This window comes from Ambystoma mexicanum, chromosome 1q, assembly GCF_040938575.1.
Source record: "Ambystoma mexicanum isolate Mex_15411 chromosome 1q, UKY_AmexF1_1, whole genome shotgun sequence".
NCBI lineage: Eukaryota > Metazoa > Chordata > Amphibia > Caudata > Ambystomatidae > Ambystoma > Ambystoma mexicanum.
In genome coordinates, this window is record NC_090922.1 from 1,289,388,563 (window position 1) to 1,289,406,221 (window position 17,659).

General features: G+C 48.5%; 1 long non-coding RNA gene across 1 annotated transcript in view; it reads left to right on the forward strand.

Annotated features, from left to right (window-relative positions):
* The first annotated feature begins 8,116 nt into the window (after positions 1–8,116).
* LOC138522224 (uncharacterized) overlaps positions 8,117–17,659 on the forward strand; it is a 109,144-nt gene continuing 99,601 nt past the window's right edge. The window contains exon 1 of the long non-coding RNA XR_011283304.1: positions 8,117–8,292. This is a non-coding gene — a long non-coding RNA (uncharacterized lncRNA). The remainder of the gene's footprint in view (positions 8,293–17,659) is intronic.

The window sequence follows — 17,659 nt, forward strand, 5'->3', positions numbered from 1 at the left end:
CAAGAAAACATCCCAACGGGTGCCACCATTAATGGGAGAAGAGGCGAAAGGAGAGAGCACAGAGACCATATGAAGGGTCCATAAGTCAGGTGAAGGCACGATAAAGAGGATGTCAGCGAGGGTTTGCCTGGAGGAGGCACTGGTATAGGTGTCAGCGATAGGGAGGCATGGGTTGGAGACCAGGATGTCCTTTCTAAACTTTTTCCTACCAGATTTAGTGAGGAGAGCAGGATAGTCGATAAAGAAGCAGTTAGAAAAGATAGGCGAGACAGAGAGCACCATAGAGTAGATGGGAGAGGGGAGTGACACTGGAGAGAGTAGGCAGACAAGATAGTGAGCGACAATCAGGTTATGCAATAGGACAGACTCTCAGGGTTAAAGAGCTCAGAAATGCTCAACTTTAGAACCTGTGGAGAAGCCACCTAATTTTGAGAATCCTGAAAGGAGAGAAAAAGGCCTAGTTTTCACAGCGCAGAATTTTAAATACAGAAACAGTGCGTATTATGGCAACCTGTGGAGAGGCCACCTAAGTATGAGAATCCTGAAAGGGGAGAAAAAGGCCTAGTTTTCACAGCGCTGAATTTTAAATACAGAAACAGTGCATATTATGGCAACCTGTGGAGAGGCCACGTAAGTTTGAGAATCCTGAAAGAGGAGAAAAAGGCCTAGTCTTCACAGCGCAGAATTTTAAATACAGAAACTGTGTGTATTACGGCAACCTGTGGAGAGGCCACCTAAGTTTGAGAATCCTGAAAGGGGAGAAAACGGCCTAGTTTTTACAGCGCAGAATTTTAAATACAGAAACAGTGCATATTACGGCAACCTGTGGAGAGGCCACCTAAGTTGAAGAATCCTGAAAGGGGAGAAAAAGCCACAGCGCAGAGTTTTTAAATACAGAAATTTCAGTGTGTATTACAGCAACACAGGCACAGCACAGCCGTGTTTAAAGAGTCTGTAGAGGGGTAGGCAGAGAGGCTAGTGGGACTGACCAGGGAGACTAGCTGACAACTGGCGTCAACCTGCGGACACCTGCAGATACAGCCTGGAGTTGCCGCGATGGGAGCCGCCCTTTGCTTAGGGACCCTTAGCCGTGGGGCTGCCCTGTTGGCTGCCGGGCAGAGGCTGCCCCTGGAAGGATGGTGATAAGGGAGGGGAGGCCAATCAGGGGCGGTGCGTGTTGTACCTTGTACAGCCCCTCCCCATCATTCATCTCATTAACTGCACAGGAGCCAGTTTGCCCCTCCCTTTCCTCCCACTTCCCGCGCCCTCCACTAGTCCTGAGCTTCCCTTTTAAAGGGGCTCTGTCCCTTTTCACTCCCAACACCTCCCCCTTGCTTTACATGATACTTCCCGGGTTACATTTGCTCGATGAACCGCTGGGGTTTCTTTGTGGTTCGATGGGGACTGCTTGGTTGCTCGTGGGTCTCCTCTGCACTCTCTTGTTGCGGTGTTTCATGAGTCTCTGCTCTCTCTTTTTCCTCCATCTCGATCGCTTCCCCTTTTGTTGGCTCACGCTCTTCAAAGTATAACTCGTGGAGGAGGGAGTTCTTTGCCGTCAGTTTGACGTAGGTCCTTGTCGTAGTTGTCACTTGTTCTTTGTCCCTTATCACTAGGGTGGGATCCACGCGGTTCGTCTGTCCTTTGGCTTTGCTTGCCTCTCCTTCATCTTGCTCGCATACGTGGTCCTTCTTGTGGGTTACTTCGAATGACCTATAGTGGATGCTGATGAGTGCATGCTGTAGTGCTTGCTGGTGGCTGAGACCGCTGTGCCCTATGGCGGGAGTCTGTGTCATTCGGATGGCGTCAGGCCTTCTGCGGTCTCCCTGGGTTAGATCGTGTTGTGACTGTCCTTTTTGCTGTACTGGCTGTGCTGTTCTCCATTGGACAGCATGGGCTTGGGGTTTGTCTAGGGAGAGTTCTTCCGCCTTTGTCTGGTACTGTAGCTTTGTACCAATGTTTCCTGTGGCTTCCGCATTCCCCCCCCTGTACGACATCTCGATGGGTGCTGGGTGGGTGCGTGGCTCACAATCCTCTTGCAGAACGGGTGGGGTTCGTGTGCCAAGAGCCGTCCATCCCCTTTTGGGTGGTATAACTCTGGGGAGAGGGGGTGTGCATGCCTGTGTCGTCTGGGTGGGTTGGTGTTCATGGCTTCGATGTCTTTCCTGATGTCTAACCGTGCCATCGGTGGGCTCGGGTATCTTGTCTGGTCTGGTGGTGCGGGTTGGTATGCAGAGCTTATAGGTGGTCCTGTTCTGCATACTGCTTGAAGGTGACCTTCTTGACCACAGCGCCAGCATGTCCGTCCAGAGGCTGAATGTGGTTGTCCGTGTGTGTTTTAAAACCGTTGCCTGTGGCAATGCTCTTTTCTCAGGCTTTGTTGCCGATGTCTTCTGAGTTTCCGCCTCCTCCAGGGTCCAGTGGGCTTAGAGTGTTGCGGTTGCCCTAATGTGAGGGCCACGATGAAGTCTTGTTCAACTTTTCTTTCAATGGCGGCTGCCTGTGTGTCAACTTTCTCCTGCGTTTTTGCCAGATGGAGTACTTTTGCTATGGTTAGGGGCTTCTTGAGAAGGTGTTTTCTGAGCGTTGAGGAGGTGCACCTTTCTATGATCCTCAGCCGTAGAGCCTCTTCATCATTGATTTGGTGAAATCACAGTGTACTATTTTCTGCTGAAGACGTAGGATGAACTCTCTGATGGACTCATGCGGACGCTGCCTGTGTTGGTTGAATTCAAAGCGTTCGTAGTCTTTGTTGAAGCCTACTATTAGCTTGTCATTGACTGCAACGAGAAGGTGTTGGTACGTGTCTCTTTCCTGCGTGGGGATTGTTCTCATGATCCCTTTGATCTCTTTGTATTTGTATTTGTATTTTATTTATTTGTATAGCGCAAACCAGGCCCGGAGGCAACCGGGCGCATTTCTTCAAAACAGTAGTTACATCAACATGAAGGTCATTACAGAGAAACATTAAGTACAAGGCATAGGAGCAAAGGAATAAAGTCGCAGTGCAAATTAGTCAGGCATACAAAAGTCATGGTACTTAGGTTTGGATTTTTCAGGATGACCATTGGTCATCAGAGGTGGCTAGCCAGAGTTTAGCTTTGTGTTTAAATAGGTGCAGTGATGATAGATTTCTAATAGTGAGTGGCACTGTGTTCCAAAGTTTGGCAGCCAGGACTGGGAAGCTAACCCCATCAGCTGTTTGGAGCTTGAATCTAGGGATCGTGAGGCTCTGGCTATGAGCAGACCTGAGTGACCGAGGTGGGACATATTGTGTGAACCGCGAGGCTAGGTATATGGGGGCCTGGTTATTCATGCATTTGTAAGTCAAGGCGAGAGATTTTAGTGAAATCCTTTGGGCGACTGAAAGCCAGTGAAGGTTCTTCCTGGTTTCAGTGATGTGTGCTGATCTAGGGATGTTGAGGGCTGCTCTAATGGCGTTGTTTTGAGGGATCTGGAGTTTATTGAGCTTGCACTGGTTGGTACCTTGGTACAGTGCATTACAGTAGTCAAGTTTGGACATCACCAATGTCCTGGCAAAGGTGATGCAATTCTGGGTAGAGAGGAATGGGCGACAGGCTGTGATCAACTTGCATGTGTAGGCCGATGCGGCAGCGACAGCGTTGGTCTGTCTGTGGAGGGAGAGTGTAGAATCTAAGTAGATCCCAAGGGTTTTTGTGTCTTTGGATACTTTTATAGAATTACCATCAATATTGAAGGAACTGAACAAAGGGTTCAACTTGTTGAGTCTTTGTTGTGTGCCTAGGATGAGGAGCTCTGTCTTGTCATCATTAAGACAGAGCTCATGTTGTGCCATCCAGGCTTGGATAACTTGGTAAATGTTGTTTAAAGATTTAGAGTCTACAGAGTAATCACCAGTGGTGGGGATGAGTATCTGGGTGTCATCAGCATAATTAGTGTACGTGACACCCAGATAGTCAAGCACATCAAACAAAGGTTTAGTGAACACATTGTAGAGAGTGGGGGATACACAAGATCCTTGAGAGACCCCGCACGGTACAGCTGCTGGGGCTGTAGAGGATGTTGGGGAAAATACTCTCATGTGTCTATTCTCTAGGAATTACCTAATCTAATTGGTGGCATTATTGGAAAAGTGGGCTGCCGTTTTCAGATGTTGACAAAGGATTTGGTGGTTGACCAAATCGAATGCAGCAGATAAGTCCAGTAGCAATAGTAGTGCCAATTTGCCATTATCTTTTAGATCCTCAATTTGGGTTTTGAGGTCTAAGAGGGCTGTTTCAGTCCCGTGCTTGGGTCTGAAGCTGGATTGTCTAGTGCCTAGAAGATTGTTTGTTTCCAGATAGTTCTGTATCTGTAAGTAGGCTGCTCTGTCTAGTATTTTTAGGAGAAATGGGACAGTAGTGATGGGCCTGTAGTTGGTTGGAATCTCTGGATCTAGGGTCGGTTTTTTTAGGAGAGGGATGACCCAGGCATCCTTCAGATTGTTAGGGACCTCTCCTGTTTGAAATGAGGAATTGATGAAGGTAGTTATGAAAGGAGCGAGATCGTGGGCCGATTCCTTAATGATCAGTGCCGGACAGGAGTCACCTAGACAGTTGGAAGGTTTTAAATTACAAATGATTTTTTCAACCTCTGGGATGGTAAGCGGAGTAAAACTAAATGGCAAGTGAGAGACTGTGGTGATCGTTTTAGGAGGCAAGGTTTTAGTAAGGGGGTGCGTGAGAAGTGTGTTTTGTTTGGCATTCATTTTGGATTGTAGAGTAGTTATTTTGTTGAGAAGTGCATTTTGAATGTTATTGCACCAGGTGCTGTCTTTAATGCAAGAATCGGGGACGGGAGAAGGGGATTATAATTCTTTGAGAATTTTAAATAACTCCTTTGTGTTGGATTTGGCTTGAGATATGCGTTGGTTATAAGTCTCTTTTTTGGCTTGTAGGATGGCTTCCTTGTAGTTAAATGAGGTGATGAGAAGGGAGTCTTTGCTAGTCGTGCTAGGAAGACTTTTCCAGAGAGTTTCGGCCTTGCGCTTTTCTTTGCGCAGAACTCTAAGCTGTGGGGTGAACCAAGAGTTCAGATGGGATCGTTGTTTGGCTTTGCATATTTTCAGCGGGGCTATGGTCTTGATGGCTTTGAGGAGTGTATGATTGAAGGTGTCTACTAAGACGGTAGGGTCCTTGTGCTGCGCGGCGCATTTGTTCAAGATAGGGAGAATGAGAGAGATCAGTTTATCCCTGGTAATGTCCTTTTTGTTCCTGATGGGCATAGCAGGGGCTATGATGGGTTTGGGCTGAGTGTTGGTAGCTGGCAGGTGGAAAGTAATGATGTGATGGTCAGACCAAGCACACGCAGAGTTAGAGCTGATCGTGGTATTACAATTAAAGTCAGATATCCAATTGAGCGTTCTACCCTTATTATGGGTGGGTTCAAGAATGCGTTTATGGAATCCTAGGTTGGCGATGGTGGTGGCAACTTTGGTGGCCATATGGTCCTTGGGGTAGGTAAGGCCAAGGTTGAGGTCACCTAGTAGCAATACCTGAGAGTTAGGCTTCGTGTTGGTAGACAGGATAGATGTAATATTGTCAGTGAATAAGCCAAGTGGACCTGGAGGTCTGTATATGAGGTGTAGTGTTGCTCTGTTAGTCGGTGAGAGGGATAGTTTCACTGAGAGGGATTCTGCAGAGCTGAGTTGGGAATTGGGAGTTGTTCTCATGGTGATATTGTCTCTATGTATAAATACGACTCCTCCTTCTTTAGACAAGTTGGATTGGCGGTCATTTCTATTGATGGAATAGCCGTTAGGTATGGCAAGGGCGAGAAGTGGGCCAGAGGCAGCGTGTAACCAGGTTTCCGTGATGGCTAAGAAGTCAAGGTTTTGGACGGTGATGAGGTCAGCAATGTCGAGGGCATGGGCCGTGAGGGATCTGGCATTGATGAGAGCTCCCTTAAGCGATGAGATGGGGGTGGTGGACGCAGGGAGTTTGGGGGAGGTTAGTGTGGCTGGCTGTATATGGGCAATGAGTCTGCGCTGAATGCCAGGTGCCCGTGGCAGTCTGGATCTAAGTCTGGCGTTTCTAGATTGTAGTGTGCATGGTTGATTGGGTGTAGGTTTAGTAGCAAAGTGCTTGAGCCACAGAGGCGGCTCGTTAAGATAGGGATTGGTTGGGTGGTCTATGCACTGGTGAATGGTGGGGGATTGGGTCGAGGACGTGGATGTGATGTGTCTTAGCAATGCTGGAGGAGAAGATGCCTAGGGAAGAGGTTAGGTGCCCTAAAATGACCAGGTAGGTGAGGAGGAGGCTGGCAAGGGGCCGCAGCCGCATGTCGTGGCCTGGTGGTTCAAACGCTAGATAAGGAATAGTGCCAAGCGCTTGCTGGCTGGGGAGGTACTTATCAGTGAAGATAGTTTGCAGTGGAAGTGCGCTCCAGAGGTGGCCGTTCAAAGTTGGTAAACAAGCCGCTTAGAGAGTGGTGATCTGGGGGTATATCAGGTGGAGGTGGCTAGTGGGAGTCCAATTATACCTGGGTGCTACACATATATAGCCGAAAGGACATGTGAATTAGTAAGTACATAATTAAAGTAATCACTGGCAGGCTCAATATATCCCCCAGGGCGGTACATGTGCAAAATCAAAAGCAAGGTAAACACTGGCAGGCTCAATATATCCCCCAGGGCGGTACATGTGCAAAATCACAAGCAAGGTAAACACTGGCAGGCTCAATATATCCCCCAGGGTGGTACATGTGCAAAATCACAAGCAAGGTAAACACTGGCAGGCTCAATATATCCACCAGGGCAGTACATGTGCAAAATCACAAGCAATGTAAACACTGGCAGGATCAATATATCCCCCAGGGCAGTACATGTGCAAAATCACAAGCAAAGTTAACATTGGCTGGCTCAGAGAATCCAACAAGACGGTGCATATACAAGGTTATGGTCAGAATAGTCAGTGGCAAAGCACAGTGTAACTGACTACACGTGCGCTATAGTTAGTAGTTAGTGTTGCCTGCCAGATTGGTGAATATGGCTATTTTGTTTGGTGGGTTACGCTCTCCTAGTGCCTGCAAGAAGTCCTCGAACTCTTCGACCCATTTCTCCCATCTTTGACTTTGGTCGTGGTGCGGGTGAAGGAGAAACGGGTCGGGTCATCGCAGAAACTGTTGTACCAGGCCAGCCATCTTGATGGGTTTTGTGATGTTGGTTCCTTACCGGCCCATGGGTTTCTTCCTCTCCGTTTGAGGTTTTGGCAATTCCCACCGCTGAATGTTAGTGGGTCCGCTTGTCGTCAGGACCTCCACTCTTGTTACCGGTCTGAGTATCTTGGCGTTTAATGACCGTGGTTCCTGTGCTTGTGTTCTGCACCGTGGAGCCGCGGTGTGGTGGTGTTTCGTTCGGCCTCTCCTTTGAACTGGTTGTGCCTGGTGCGGGTTCAGGCGTGGTCTTGCCACTGGTGGTGTTGTTGTCAGTGTTCGGTATGAGGCATGCTTGTGCGTGGTGGACAGTGGCGGCTCCTGTGCAGTTTTAACTCTTTTGGGCACATTGGCAGTTGGGCACATTGGCGGTCTTTAATATAGGGGGGACACCCCTAGCCTCTGCAGTTGTGTGAGAGGCTTGTTGGTCGCTGTGACCTTCTCTCTAGCGGGTGTCTGTGTGACGTCGCACACTTGTGTTGATTGGAGCAGAGGGGTTCAAATGAGGGTGCCCTTCACAGTCTGCTTCATATTGTCCCGTGGGCCTGGCACTTTCCAGTGCTGTGTTACATTGAGCGCTATCGTTAGGGAGGCCCGCGGGCGAGTGTCTCTGGGATGGCAGGATCTCCTGGCTCCAGTTGGTGTCTACAGTGCGATATTTTGCAATCTTTCCCCTTGACTTTTTTTTCTTCTTCTTCCCACGCTCGTGGGTGTGTTGCGGCCCTCTTTTGCGGGCAGTTTGTGGGGTTGGTGAGTGCCGGTGCCCTGGTTAATGATCACCCCTTTGTACATTGGTATGCTCCCTACTGTGTTTCTTTATTTATTTATTTATTTTGGCGCTCGCAGGAGCGTTTTGGCATGATTTTGCAGGGCAGCTTAGTGCTCTGACTTCTGCTCAGCCTGCAGCAGTGGGGGAGGCCCGGGGCTTCTTACCCACATACTAGTCGCTTCTCCTGCTGCTGCGTCTATCTTGCGCGTCTTTGGATCCACCCACTGGAGCGCTTGCGGCGCTCTCTTCCTGGCTGCCAGTTATCCTTTGTCCTGCATCGCAGGCTGCTGGGCTTCTCTCCCTTCGTTTCTTGCCGATATGGGCTGCTGTGCTCTCCGTCTTCTTTCTTCCAGGTGAGGTACACCCACGGCTTCCTTTCCGCACACGGGCTGCTGGCCTTCTTTCTGCCCATTCTCCGGACGTCAGCCGGGCTTACTCATGGGCTGCTGGGCGCATTTGTCTTCCCCCTCGGCTGCAATACTTGCTGCTGGGCACGTCAGAAGCTGCTGCATGTCGCTCCAACAGGCGTGCTGCGCCTTTGCAGTCGCATTTGGGTCTGATCCGCTGCTCCCTTCTGTCTGCAGGGCTCTGCTGGCCCCCCCGTTCTCCTGGGTGCTCCTCACCCTTCAATTCCTCCTACAGGCGTGGGGCCTCATTGGCTTCGTCGGCAGTTGTTGTACCTTCTACAGCCCCTCCTCATCATTCATCTCATTAACTGCACAGGAACCAGATTCCTCCTGACCTTCACTTTATTCCTCCATGTTACAATTGAATTCCCTCTTCCCTTGCCCCTCCCCTAGTCCTGAGCTTCCCTCTTAAAGGGTCTCTGTCCCTTTTCACTCCCAACAGTGGGCCAGTTGGGAGGCGGGTGGGAAGGAGGGACAGAAGCGGGAGGAGTGAGGCAGGGGGAACAGGGGCACACGAAGGGAAGCAGGAGCTTAAAATAGAAAAATCAGGGACAATTACACACACACAGGCCAGGAGGGCAGCTCAGATTTTAAATATTAGTTTGCACTGCACTCACCCCGCTCGGCCAGGATCGAAATGGCAAGCGTGGGCGAGCCACCCGATTATGGTTAAATTGCTGACAATGGAAACTGAGGACCGGTGTTCTAGTGTCTGCACTTGACCAAATAAATAATTTTCTCCATGTAGAGTGGCATTATTAAGCGAATCATGATAGGCACAGGTGTGAAGTACACAATTCCAGTGAAATAGTATGTTTCTAGGTGGTTCATGAGGGAGACACTTGGGTTACTATCTAACCAGAGGGGAGAAACCAAAATGGATTGGTGACAAGCGCATGTACACTGTTAGAGCTGCAGGTCTGGAAGATAAGGGGTATACTAGGGAATAGAAGTGTTTCAATGTCATGCAACGGGTTCTCCATAGCTTTGTTGTGGTTTGACATTCATTTTATTTATTTATTTTATGTTATTGAGCATTTGTAATGCACTTATACATCAAGAAATTGTGTTTCAGAGCGCCCACAGGGCAAAGGGCAAATAACAAGGAAACAACAAGACAATGGATTATGATGGCAGTAATGAGCACAATACAAATAAAGCGGTCCTACTATTCCTTGTGAACATTCGGAGCGTGCAGGTGCAGAGAGATGGACAGGGAGGGGGGGGGGGGTAAATGCTAGAGGTTCCACAGAGGGGGGAAGTGCCAGAGAGCCAGTTGCAAAGGCAACAAACAGGAAAGTGCCAGGCAGTTACTGGAGGTTGTAGCAGGCGTTAGGATGAAGTCATCATGAAGATTCGCGTATGAATAGTAAGGGCAAGTCATTTTGTCTTTTATACAGAAATATGCAAATATGCTTCATATAACGAACTTATAACTGTATCATGGCGCATGTGCTGTTGTCCCATGTACCTATGTGCCCTTCTCACATAATTGCGTGTATTCTCTGTTTTCCATTGAACACCACTCACCATATTTTTTCATGTAGCACACCTTGGGCTCGAAAAGCTCCTGCTAAAATGAAATCTAAGCTGGTCCCTTGCTCCTTTGCTGTAGGGTGATACTTTTTTAAACACCTATATTCAATCGATTTACACATTGTAACTTTACATAAAATATTTCATGCCAGGTATGTTTTTCAGGATAACATATTCGCACCCTTGTGATGTGGTAGATATTTTGTTTTCACACAGATTGTCTTCCTTGCTTATGTTGTGTTTTTTTTTAAAAGATGGTCTATTGAATTGGAGACATAGGTGGTGGACCTGTAGCTCCTTCTGGGATTTAAAAGTGCTGGCCAAGTTTTCAAAACTACATTTGCAGTGAACAGTGTGCCTTTTGTGCCTGAAAACGTTGATTCCATAACTTTATGAGTTTCCCGCTCACTCAGATTTTTTTTTTCAGGCTCCTTCCTTTTCCTACCCTTTGTTCTTTAGAAAAAGTAATTTTCCGACCGTGCCCGGTGAAAGGCAGAGCGCCAGAACCGAAGCCACTCACCCGTAACATACAAGAATCGGCCTTTTCTATGATACAATCACGTTTCATTATTTTAATGAGAGTGGAGTCAGTACCTTGAGAGATTTAAGGAGAAAATAGGTTTATCTGGCCGTAACCTTTACAAGTTCATCATGAATCAGTTTGTCCTTTTTTATTTTCTTTTGTTCCCAAAAAAAATCTTACACTAGAATCGTTCATTTTAAAACGTCAAAGGAGCTGCCCAGGAGGCAGCATTGCTGTAAAACAAAGCTTGTAACTTTATTAGCAGCAAAGAGCCACAAGAAAAAGCTTGGGCTATTGCTTTGTCTGGAAGAGTTCATGTGCACACAACCACATCCTATTGGTAAGGCTTCGCCGCTGGGCAAGGAAGTCTTTTGAAATAACAACAAGGACTGGATCCCCTGCAAGTCAGGGGATTATCTTCTCATTTAAGAAAGCAACATGGACCATGTCAGAAGAAAAAACAGAGCCTTGCTGTACAAGGATTTGCAAAGCTCTGTTTGATTTTCCAGGAACACAGGTTCTTTGCAAACAAAGGCAAGGATGTGACAGCGGTAAATCACAAAGAGGCGTTCATCCTGTGACTGAACTGTTTCACTGCAGTGTTAGAGCACACACCATAGGTATCAGGTAACAATGTCCCCATACATAATGTTGCGGTGAAAGCCATTGGCGACACTATATAAGGTGACATTATGTATCAGGGCGGGTTGCGAGGATGTCCCCTGCTTCCCTTGTTAAAAAAATAATAATTCGGGGTTTTGCCTGGGTGCCCCCTGTATGTTCAATGTAATAATATCTCCGCAAAAAACGGCGACATTTTTGTCAGGAGACATTTTTGCGGGGACATTATTACATGGAACCACACCAGAGGGCTCTGCTGTTGGGTAGGAGACTGCCACCCAAATTAGTTGTCCCGAGCCAAAGGAGATGGCCTCTAATGAGGGCGAAGGTCACCTAGCACAAAATAAGCCTAATGGTCAGGGTCATAACAGTATTAGTGCTTGCTTAGAGTGGAAAAAGGAAGCTTCCCATGATGCATCTTGACTATGTCCCCTTCCTCAGTGTGCAAGGTGTACACATAGAAGGACTTTTGAAATGTACCCGTTTACAGGTGGTCAGGACCTGCATTTCAAACTCGCTGTTGGGATAGAAAGCTGGAAACAGTGATAAGATCAAAAGAAGCACGGAATGGAGGCTTCTGTTTATCCATTTACCTACTATATGGGATTCACCAGCCAGTAACAGCCAAGCGTACAAGTTACAGCCCTGAGAGAAGTGGGGCCTTTGCTTCTGGGCCTCAACATGAAGCATGTGGAATGGGTTAGTACTGCTATTAGAATCCCGAGGCAATCCCTCAGAGTGCTAAGAGCAATTAACAAATGGGGAAAGATGGGGTGTACAGAGTGCGCGTCCCAGAGGGAAGATTGGCAGCCATCAAGATGAAAGGCGGGACTCGGAGCAGAACCCCTCACTGAAACTGAGTCAATGGTGCGCTTGGGAGGTGGCAGCTGTGGAGAGCTGTGGTGTGGGGAGAGTGGTGAGGGAGAGATTGTGCTCTCCAACAGGTAAGGAAGAAGTAAGGGGTTGTTCAGACAGAGGAATAACGAGGGAGAACAGAGATGGGGTGCGATGGGGCAGTGGGAGAAGGGCGGACTAGGACTTGCTGGAGGGCGGATGCATGCAGCTTGCAACTAGCTCCAAACCATTGTGAAATTCAGCCTCGGTGTTGATAGTGGTTAGAGCCTGCAATCCACACTTTCTGAATGTCTAAAGAGAAGAAAACATCTAACAGCAATACATGGCCTCATTTCTTAAACAAATTCTCAAAGCTTCAAGGCATGCATTGCAAGTCAAGCCCTTCTACCATACATTTGCTTCAGTGCAGGCCTGGCTACAAGGTGAAATAGAGCACTCTTACACACAACATATATTGTGACAGAGCTGTCTGGAACATGAGGTGCCTTACAGCTAGGACCAGATTGCAGATGCCAGCTGGTTATTTATTGTGTATAGCTTTATGCAACGGGGGTTCTTTAGTGCTAGTTTTGATGAGATTAGGGAATGGAACTGTACACAGTCCAGATGCTTCAATAGCAAAACATTACAAAAAATACATATGGGCAAAAGAAAGAGGATTACCATGTTCAGTTCAGCCAAGGGATGCATTCCTGTTGCCTTCAGAGTTTCATTTATTTAATTTATTTATCATTTGTATAAGCGCACTTGGCCAATAGGCATCTGAGCGCTGGTTCCATTCAGGCAGAGGCGGGTGTGGGGTGGCAGAGGGACAATGCAGAGCGGCAAAGATGCAGGCAGTCACTTAAATAGGTACATTTTCAGCTTTCTCCCGAAAATGTTGTAGGACGGTTCGTCTTGCAGGTGAGAGGGGAGATTGTTCCAGATACTGGGAGCACAGACTGGGAAGCAACAACCTCCTGCTCTCTTACGGTTGAACCTTGGGATGGAGAGACAATGAGCCTCATTATGACCATGGCGGCCGCGGTATGAATGGTGCCGGTAAGGTACCGGCACCGTTCATACCGGGCCGCCACATTACGAGTTAGATCGCTGTTGGCAGTATGCACGTCTGGTCTGGCCAGACGTGCATACTGGCACCCGCGAGCAGACCAGGATGCTACCAACGGACCCGTCATTAACGGGTCCGTTGTTAGCATCCTCCCCATTCCCATTGAGCCCTATCAAATGGAAATGGGGTTGTACCGGGTCCGGATCCCGAAAATGGGAATTACCGGGCACGCAAAAGTCGGAATGGCCCGGTAATTGCCTTTTTTTGGGACCCGGACACGAGGTTGGAGTTAGCCATGCCTGTAGTGACGGCATGGCTACCTCCAAACTCATAATGAGGCCCAATGTCTGTAGGCTGATCTCAGGGGCCTAGCTGGAGAGTGTCTCTGTATTTTATTTAGCTAGGTAGGAGCGATCATTGTTGGAGAGGCATCGATGTGTGATGGACAGGATTTTAAAGTTGATTCTGTCCTTGACTGGGAGCCAGTGAGCGGATCTTCTCGCCTTCGTGATGTGGTCGTGCTTTCTAATGTTAAGTGCAGCTCGCAGCGCATTGTTCAGTACTGACTGGAGTTTGAGCAGATTTTTAGTGGTGGTGTCACTAAGCAGTGAGTTGCAGTATTCCAGAGAATTTAGAGCATATAAGGTCACGTGCAACTTCAAGTCCATTGTTGCTGGCAGAGGCATTGCTAGGAGGGGGCTAAGGGGACTATAGCCCCTGGTCTTTTGGTTGTAGCCCCGGATAGAATCTCAGGAGCTACAACCAAAAGGCTTGCTAGCCCCCAGTCCCAACGGTTCCGACATTAACGTAGCCCCGGGTCTTTTCCCGACCTAGCAACACCCCTGGTTGCAGGACAGGAAGGGCCTGCTGGTGGTAATGAGCTTCGTGGCGTAAGCAGAATTTGATGCTATGTGATTGACCTGCCGTGTCATGTTGAGCGAAACGTCCAGGTAAACGCCTAGAGTTTTTAACGCATCGGCAACGAGAATACAATGCCCATAAATGGTAAATGCTTTGTATGACCGTTGAAGTTTGGCTAAGCGCAATGGGGAGCCAACAAGGAGTTGCTCTGGTTTTCATCGTTCAAGTTCAGGCTGTGCGTGCCATCCAGGTCTGGATGGTTTCATAGGTACAGTTAATCTTGGGCATGTCCGGTGTGTAGAAACCTGTGAGGTGGATGATAATCTGTGTGTCGTCGGCATAGGTGGTGTACGATATGCCTAACGAGTCAAGGAAATCAAAGAGGGGTTTGGTGTATATACTATAGAGGGTGGGGTTGATACATGATCCTTGGGGTACTCCACAGGAGGTCAGTGTGGGAATGGTGGCAGCCTCACCAGCGAACACTCGTGAGGTTCTGTTGGCTACGAAGGAGGCAATCCAATGGGTTGCATCGGTGAGAAGTGGGCTGCAGTAGTGAAGTGGCGGTAGAGCGTCAGGTAACCAACCAAGTCAAAGGCTGCAGAGATGTCTAGGAGCATGAGACGGATGGGGTTACCCTTGTAGAAGGATATACCTAGTTGATTTTTGAGGTCCAGTAGTTTGGTCTCCGTTCCATGCCTAGGGTGGAAACCTGATTGCCGGTTGCCTAGTATGTGATGGGATTCTAGGTGGATTTGTAATCAAGCGGCTCTGTTGATGATTTTTAACAGGAATGGGACGGTGGTAATGCACTGGTAGTTTTCTTGTGGATGGCCGGCTCAAGAGAAGGTTTTTCTAATAATGGGGAGATCCAGGTCTCCTTGAGTGCTTGGGGAACAACACAAGAGGCGAAGGAGGAGTTGATGATGGCGGCGATGAATGGGAATACTGGCTCAGCACAGTCTTTCAGTCTTTTATGATAGGGCTAGACAGGTGTCGCCTTTACACTGGGAGGGTTTATGGCTTTTGATGATGTTGCTGAGGACGGTGGTGCTGATGGATAGAAACTCAATGGTGGGTACTATTTGGCCAGGGGGAGACTCAGACCTTCCAACTGTGGGACGTGAGAGGTTGCAGAAGAGATAATAGATCATTTGATGGCGATCTTCTCCTATACACATGTGATTTTGTTAGTAAAGGTATCTTTGACAAGTTTGCACCAAGAGTTGTCTTTGAGGATGGTGGAGAGGGGGGCAATCTCGAGCTCCCGGAGCATGGCAAACAACTCGCAGGAGCTGGAATGTACTTTGGAGATCTTATCATTGTAAGCGGCTGCTTTGGAGGTGTGAATGGCTTGTCTGTAGTCTCGGGAAACGTAAGCAAATCGCTCTTTGTTTGTCATGTTTGGGTTTTTGTGCCAAGTGGCTTCTGATGATCTTTTCCTAGCTCGGGAGGCTCTAAGTCGGGAGTGAACCAAGTGTTCAGGTACTCAAGCTTTCAAGCTTTGAGAGGGGCGAGGTGGTCTAAAGTCTTGCTGAGCAGACTGTTGTTTTGGTCAACCAGCAATGAGGTGCTCTTGGCGCATGGAGCAGGAAGCACAAAGAGCGGAATGATGCAGGTGCTGGTAAGGTTCCGAGTGTTGCGTGCCATGGCAATGGTCGTCGTTGTGGTGGTTGCCTTTTGGGAGCACGCTGGTCTGTGTGGGATGGCGGAGGGATGGTGAAAGTGATGGAATTGTGGTCCAACTAAGGATATTTGAGAATGGAGAGGATAGATGTCTTGCAAATGTGGTTTAAGATCCAGTCTAGTGTGCTGCCATGGGTATGGGTAGGGTTGGTGACATGTTGTGAGAAATCTAAAGCCGCTACAGTGCTGGCCATTGAGGTGGACTCTGTGTATGAGGGGTCGTTATATCCCAGGTTAAAGTCACCTAAGATTAGTACCAGGGTGGTGGGCTTGAGGTCGGTTGAGGCGAGATGGAGGATGTCGTCTTCAAAGGAAGTGAGAGGGACGGGATGGTCAGTGAGTTGTTAGGCATGAGTTTAATTTTGGCAGTCATTAATTCACAGTTGGGGATTAGGGAGGAGTTTATGGTGTGGAGGAGGATAGTGTCCTTGTAGATAATGAATACCCCACTACATTTTTCCAGGGCTCTGTTAGCGGGAATACGGGCATAGCCATTTGGGACTTCTAGTGGCAGTGCAGGGCCAGAGGTGGGTGTCATCCAGGTCTCCGAGAGCGCTAGGATGTCCAGTTTATTAGTGGTGATCATGTCGAATATATCATGTGTATGAGCGGCCAGTGATCTAGTGTTGAGTAGGGCACAGAGGAGAGCAGGTGGGTTAGGTTTAGGGGTCGGCAGTGTAGCTGGTTCCTGGGTACCATTCTCTGCTGAGGTAGTACGGCGATGGGTGGGGTGCTGGAGAAATCATGCCCGATGAGCTGTGTATACATAAGGAAGGCTGTGTGGTGTGTTGTGTTGGGGGAGTGGGAAGTCAGTGGGTGTGGTTCAGTGTTCATCAAGGTGGTTGTAGCGTGCGCTGAGGGGGTGTTGGAGCTTATGTACTTCACTGGGTTTGCGGCATGCTGAGTTGACCTGGGGGGTTTGAAGGATGATTGGTAGGCCGGTGCACAGGGTGGTGATCCCGGAGCAGCCAAGAGGGTGGTGGTGGAGCCTCGTGGGGCAGATGGCCCCTGGAGGTGCATGATCCTCTCGGGTGGTGGGGAGTTGTGGCAGGTAACTGGCTGACTCAGCCTATAGCAGCTCCTGGGCTTGCTACTGGAGTTTGATGGTGAAGCCAGTGGTCTGCCTGACTGGGGTTGAGTTGGCATGCGGGTAGTGCCAGGGAGGGAACCAGGGTGGGAGTGGAGGGTGGTAGTGGGAGGTGGCTCATTGGGGATGTGCATAGTGGTGGTGCCTCGTTCCTTGTGACTGAGCTTTGAGCCTGGGGGTGCAGACCCTTGTATGCATCAAGGCATGTGCAAAAGGGGTAGTCTGGGTGTTTTGGGTCTGGTGCAGGTGAACTGGCCTGGCTGGTTGCATGCCTATGTGGCATGGGCCTGCTTCTTTGGAGAGAGCTGAGGGATTGCCCAGCAAATTGAGAGAAGGGTGGTGGGAGTTGGATCCGCTGTAAGGGCGGTTGTGTAAGTCGGGGTTAGGACCGGGAGGAGTGGGAAGAATGGGATGGGCACTGGGAGTACAGATGGTGTGATGCGGGCAAGGAGAGTCCTCATAAGAGTATGCCGCTGATCTGTGGTGCCTAGAGGGTGGCATTTCTGAGGTACATTTTGTTGCGTTCGGCGAATGGCGGCAAAGTTAAGGTCAGAGCAGAACTAGTGTAAGACAGTGCAAGGCAAATGGTACAAACATTATTTGAAGTTAAACAGATTCATGAGAAAACATGGCTCTGCCTTTTATGTTGCAAACTCGGCCAATTTAAGACTCTTTTTTATGGTGGCAATATGTCCTACCTGTAATATAAAATGTAATGAGGTGGCCTAATGAGCGTCAACGAGCTGACATGTGTCCTTCCTAAGCTGCCTCTGATTTTCTTTGCCCCTTGAAATGCAAAAGCACAGAAAATCATCTGTTTCAAAAGAGGAGGTTGGCGGGCATCCTCGAGAGCATGTCTGTACTGATTATAAGACCCATAGAAGTTTGTGGGATCTCATTGAGTAATGTTTTCAACAAGTGGAAACTTTTTTTCATTATCAAAACAGCAAAATCAAACGCATTCCTGAAAGGTATAAAGTTCTAGTCGAAACCCCTAGCTGCAACACCTGGATTCCTGCATGAAAGGTGCACAACTAAAGTGGCTCTTGATCATAAATGCTTCTGCCATACCATAGGTGTTATTTTAGGGGGG